Raw genomic sequence first — 6,770 nt, 5'->3', positions numbered from 1 at the left:
ACATTGAGCCCCTTGTCCAAGATGGAATCCCCTTTGAGGTATGGAAGCATTGAACTCGCCCACATCATCCATAAATTGATGCCAATGAATTTCTAAATATAGTCATTCCACTTTGTGCCAAAATTCATCATTGTTTGTGTTGTTAGTAACTTGTATCCTTTCTCACCATATGCCCCTTTTGACTTCAAAGAGGGGTGGAACCAACTACTCCATGCATTTGGAAAAAATAAAAACATCTCAAGAAACTTCAATTGAAAAATAATGGGGGTCTTCAAAGTATCGAAGCATGAAAAAATCATGGAAGTTTTTGCAAAAAAGATCTAATGTAATCACCATATTGAAGGTTTTATGGGCTTTCTCAAACTAGCCCAAAACATCAACATATTGTTACTCTGTTTTTGTAAGGTTAGGGCCTTCAACATTGAATTGGAGAAGCTAATCTTATAATTGGAACATCAATCCACACATCCAAAGAGATTGTGCAATTTGTATAACAAGCCTTTCTTGGATATTACAAAAATAAGGCCAATGAATGGCTCTCAATTCAATAGCAAAAATCTTAGCACACCTTCATGATCATATTTAGTTGATAGGTCTAGTTGTGCTTTTAATAAAACTTCTAGTGTGAGTGCATCTTCTTGAGGGGTTGATTGATTTTAGCTCTCAAACATATCTCTAACCAACTTGGTGTCAGGTACAAATGAGGAAGCCATCATGCCAAAGGACACCAGCCTCTAGTTTAAAATTTCGATGATACTTGCAAAATGCAACCTTAGTCTATGAAATGCAATTGTTTAGGATGACATTTTCCAAATGGGTTCCAAACCACCATTTGTTGCCCCAAATTGCAAGGTGGGTAAGTGTTGATAAAGTTTTTGTAAAACACAATATTGTTGCCCAAAGAGTAATAAAGAAAAGGGCTAAGGGGCTTGTGGTACATAGGATTTCTAGGAGTGAGAGAGAACAAGGCAACATAGTATAAACTTAGGAGATGATCAAAATGTAAACTTACGAGTACTTTTCTCGATTCACTCGATTATCCATAGTATATCGAAATAGAGGATTAATACGTATTGATCAGTTTAATTTATTGAAATGGTGATGAATCCATAAATATATGGTGTTCTTCGACTTGTCGTTGCTTCAGATGGTGAAAATGTTGCTAATTGCGAACCGGTGGTAGGTTATTTACACAGAGGGAGAGGAAATGACCCCACAGGGAATGTCAATGCGTTTACCAATGTGGCCTATGTTAAAACACCTTGTATATGTTAAAGTCAATCACATCACAATCAAAGAAGAATGTTACCATGAAGGATAGGACTGCAAAATGCAACCTCTTATTATCATGCATGATCATTGGACTTAACCATTGCTACATCACTTAACATAATCAAGTTCTATTGTGAAAAATGCGAGCTTATACTATAACACCCCCATGGATAGCAAGTGAACACCTTCATGGAAAACTCAATGGCATGGACATGCAATATGCTCTAATAATATGATGAAAATTGAGATGCAATGTGTCATAACTAACCATAGCTTTTAGTGAATAAATCGCTAGCCAATTATTTTAGTAGTTATTTATAGAAAATTGCACAATTTGTAAACCAATAAACCACATCTAACAATACAATTGCCCAAAAAAGCTATGATTTTTCTTACATAAGGAACTTTTTGCAAGTGCTTATTTGAAAAACTAGATAAAATCCATGCATCCATAATGATATTGCTAATATATACAAGTCTAATATGCTCATGATATATAATAATTAAAAAATATATTTTCTAAGATAAACAATTATTGATATGCTTGAAAAAAAACTATGTGGTCATGCTTTGTATCATTTTGACTATAAAGATTTCTCTATCTATGCCTCGTATCATTTTGACTATCAGTATATGTGTATTGGCATATTTTTCCATAGTTTTCATATTTTAGTTAACTAAGAAACTATTTTTGTCTTATTTGTTTGTCTTGATCTTTGCATTTGCATCAAATGTGAGTTGTGTTTGCAAAAATTAGAGAGGGATAGAGAATATTTATATGGTGTGGATGGGAGAAAGAGAAAGAGAAAGAGAGAGAGACTATGTGTATTGAGAGAGAATGAGAGGTTTACAAGCTTTTTGTATGTGAGGATGTGTATGTGACAACGAATGAGAGGGTAGTTATCAGCAATGTTTTTGTCAAAGAGACGAGGATGTGTTTACAAAAGCCATGGCCCAATGGTGGCCTTTCTCCCTGATTTCCCACTAAATTCACTTAGCCAAGTACCAAATTTTTAGCCATGAGGCACAATAGCAAAGGTGACAAAGTTAACTTGGTGACTATCATTTTAGTGTAGGTCATTAGAACTACATTGTTGCTTGTTTGACTATGTCAGCTAGCCCATTGTGGGAGGTTGCCTAAGTGGCTATTGAAATGATGTCTCTTAGCAATGCCTATATATTGCTATGTTTGTTTCTATTTTGTTGTTAAGCAACATGTAGAAACAACTCCTTTAAATGTGCTTCGACATGTTGCTAATCTCATCACTAGGGGGCTCACCTAGTAGTGCCCTTAAACATCTACTCCCCCTCTGTGGTGGGCATACAATCTACTAAGAGTACGAGCTATCTTATTCTTTGTTATAGATAAAAACTACTTAAAATGCATGAACACGACTAACTTTAGTTTGATAGGGTAAGCATACTACAATCAATAAGCTACAATTTCTTGATTACCATAAATTGAACCAATCTTAGGAATACATCATGTTTGAACTTTACCAAAAATACATGCTCACATACATGTTTTCTTAGAGCCTATAGATTTGGTAATCTAGATACCATGTCTTCTCTAATAAGATACATCAAGGAACCATAATGCAAGTCCAAAACATGTGTTTCACAACTTAACATAGAGTAATAGTGCATGCATCATGTGCAACATCCTCATAGATATCCATCTTGCAAAGTCCATGATATAAGGTCCTTGATGCAAAAATATCAACATCTTTGTGGTTATAAACCACATACTTGTAATCCATACATACAATTGTAAAGACAAGTTTTGTGACTAAAAAAATGAGCAACATATGCTATGCATGATGTTGGTACATGAGACACTAATAAGAGAGTAACTATAGCACCATTTTATAAGTTTCATTTTACTAACAGCTTGTCAAAGAGACTATAAGGTATTATTGGCATAATGAATAGGCTCTTTGTGATTATATTTCCAAAGAGAAATCCTATAAATATGGGTAATATGCTTTCTAGGACCACTATCAAAATACAAAACACCAAAATCAAAAGCTTCTATACATGAGTCATGTATAAAGGATCATTGTTGCAACAAGTATGTAGTGCATGGCCAATATTATTTATCATTGTTGCACTACACAGTGAATGAATGATCATTTTCTTGAACACGGTGCAAAATTCTTCTTTGCAACATCTAAATGTGATACCTCAAAGCTACCAAACCATGATTTTGCTTCTTCTCCCCTAGGCTTGAAACTTGTGACAATCCCTAATCATGTGATCTTAGTGTTTGCAATGTTGACAAAAAAGCTTCTTCTTCTTATCACCCTCAACCTTTTATACTCTTCCCTAGACATATGCTTTATTATTACAAGCCTACTTGGCCTAAGAAGCTTTGTCCTCAAAGCTTGGATTGTATATGAGAATTAAAATGGAATGTACAAAAGAGCTTTGGAGGATGTAGGTCCATGCTCAGAATGAAGCCCATAAATTGAAGAAGGTCCCCTTAAAACTAATAATTACAAAGAAGTGAATACCTATATATTGTTATAGCTACCTAGATAGGGTTGTCAGAAGAAAAAGTACCATAACTTGAAATATCCATGTCCGAATTCAGGACATGAAGTATCATCAGGAAATAGACACCATATAGAAGCTTCTTCATCCATAAAAATGAAATTTTGACTAAGTTAGGACAATTTATTTTGCGATTAAAATTTAATACAACAAGCTGCTCTATTCAAAAAGTCATTATTTGTCATGTAAAAGTCAAGGAAAAGAGTCAATATATGATGATGGATTCCAAGTAGACTCTTCTATAGATAAGCCCCCATCATCTAATAAGGTATTCCAACACCAATCAACTCCTCAAAACCTTCTCACTTTTTCCAATGACTTTCTCAAGCTCATAGATAATGAGACCACCTTCATCCATGGGAGGGAACTCTTCCAAAACTTGAATGACTAGACCCACATACTTCTTTAATTGAGAAACATGAAAGATATCATGAATGCACATTGAAGAATGTAACTCAAGCTTATTGGCAAGCTCTCCAACTCTCTTAAGAATTTGATAGGGCTCATAAAACCTATGAACCAACTTGTTATGGCCACCTTTTAAGGATGCATACCTAGACTTAAGCACCTTTAAAAAGACCCAATCACCTTACCTTCTTCAAAGTTCAAAAGTCTTATTTTGCATAAGCCTTCATAACATTTTGAGCTTTGAGAATGTTATCCTTACATTGGCTCATCAAAGCTTCCATCTTCTCAAGTTTAGCCTTAGCTTGTGGATTCACTTCATCATGGAAAAGTATGGAAAGTATTTACACTTTGTAGCCATAAAGTGCTTCAAAAAACAATATGTCAATGCTCATATGATGAATATTGTTATAATAAAATTTAGCTAGATGTAACCATTGGTCCCAATATTTTTGAGTATCATGACGAAAGTGACAAAGATAAACTTCCAACCACCTACCAACATACTCTGTTTGCCCATCTATTTGGGAGTGATAGGCCATGCTAGGAGTTGATTTTGTGCCTATAGAAGAGAATAGGCCATGATAGGAGTCAACTTTGTGCCCATAGAAGAGAATAGACTTTGTCAAAAATTCCCCATGAACTTAGTATCATGATTAGATACAATCTCTAATGGCATCCCATGTAACTTTAAAACACCCTCCATAAATTGATATTTGGCAAAAATTTGGACCTTAGTTGGGATGAAATGGGCTTATTTAGTTAACCAATCAAAAACTACATAAATGATATTCCATGTTGATTTTGTTGAATTATGCCTCCTATTTTAGGTTGAAATATCTTATGCTTTTGATTACACCTCTTTGTATAATGAATTGCAGCATGCCCCAAAGTGGGTGCACGGCTCCAACTTTTGATGAGAGGGTAGGGTCAAGTCCAAAATTTTACGATTGAGTTTAGATCCATCCAAAATGCTATCCACATATATAAACAAGTTGAGAAATCGGTTGAGTAGTCTCAAACTGATTGGCCATGTTGTTGAAGAGAATATCAATGCCTTTCTAGTTTTTCTTTTTCCAAGGGTGAAATAAAAACCTCAATCATTGCTTTCTTTAAAGCTTCCCATGTCAAGAAAACTTGCCCAATCTTTGCCATATATCTCCATCATGTATCTGCACATCACTCCAAGTGAAGGGTTGCATAGCAAACTTTTTCCTCCTTCGCACATGGATACAACGTGAAATACATCTCTAATTTATCAAACCATTCCTCTAATTTAGTTGGTGAGAGATTATCACCATTGAAATTAGGGCTATTGATCTTTTCTTTGTATTCTTTATCATAATGATGATGTTATCCATGCATGCCTAGTTATGCATGATTGTACATCCCCATAGATAGTGTTCTATGCACATCACTACTCCAAGATCCATGTGCTATAGATGGTTGCCCAAGTGAATAGTTCATTCATCCCACCATGTATTTGTAATTAGGAGGTCTTGGTGGCTATAGAAAGTGGTTGTGAGGCTTCCTTGAACTTGAGGAAGGCCATAGGAGTGATTATTGACATGGGGCTACTACTATCCATGAGAATTAGTGCCTCCATTCTCACGTGTTTGTTCCCAAAATAATGTTGCTACCCAAAAGAATTGGGAGCTTCACTAGATTGGCCTTGTGAAAATATTCTCTCCTCCAATCTTTCTTCATATGGAGGCTGATTATTTATCTCTACTCTCTTAAGCACGTTGGGCGGTGGTCCATAGAAGGATTGGTAAAAAGTGTAACATCCATGATAGTCTTCTTCTTGCCTTGGATTCACATACATTACCTCAAACTAATCATGTGCCTTAGAGTTGATGAATGGCCCCTTTTGCTTGTACTTGGATTCAAAAGGTTGATTACATTCCTTTGCTTTTTAAGGCTCCCCAACTTCAGATTTCACGCCCTTTTGTTGGTTGGTAGTCCAATGAATGAAACTTTCATGATTGGTAGTCCTAGGAATGGGATTTTCATGGATAGGAGAACCTTGCACATTAGGTTCTATTGTAGGAACCATCTTTTCTCCAAGTAAAGTAATAATCTTATCAAACCTGCTGTCTAAACCCATGGTTAAATATAGAATACCATCATTCATGCCCTTAATGCCACTACACAAGTGTTGATAGTTGTTAGAACTGAGAGAAGCATGAATAGCCCTCATCTCTTTAGCTTGATTAATCTCTTGTGCCTTATGACCATTAGTTGCACTTATCTCATCTTCTTCAAGCTCTTGATTCATAGTTTCTTGATCAGTGTCATGATCATTATGATATGCCTTCAACTATTCTTGAATTGTATCCAATATTGGATCCTTCTTATTATTTTTGGCCATAGTGAATTGTGTTGTTTTAATGACTTGCAATCACTAGTTTGTCAATATCTTTTGACTCCAATCTCCAAATGAAGAAACATTTTTCTTTAAATCTATATAATGAAGTCCTCTACCTAGTTGTAGGCTTTGTTTTTTGTTAGAATCAAATTTAGCTATTCTAGAACCAACT

This window comes from Lygodium microphyllum, chromosome 5 (assembly GCF_053477565.2).
Source record: "Lygodium microphyllum isolate KBCC chromosome 5, Lygodium_microphyllum_v1.1.10, whole genome shotgun sequence".
NCBI lineage: Eukaryota > Viridiplantae > Streptophyta > Polypodiopsida > Schizaeales > Lygodiaceae > Lygodium > Lygodium microphyllum.
The sequence above is the reverse complement of the archived record's forward strand: the minus strand, read 5'-3'. Positions refer to the sequence as shown.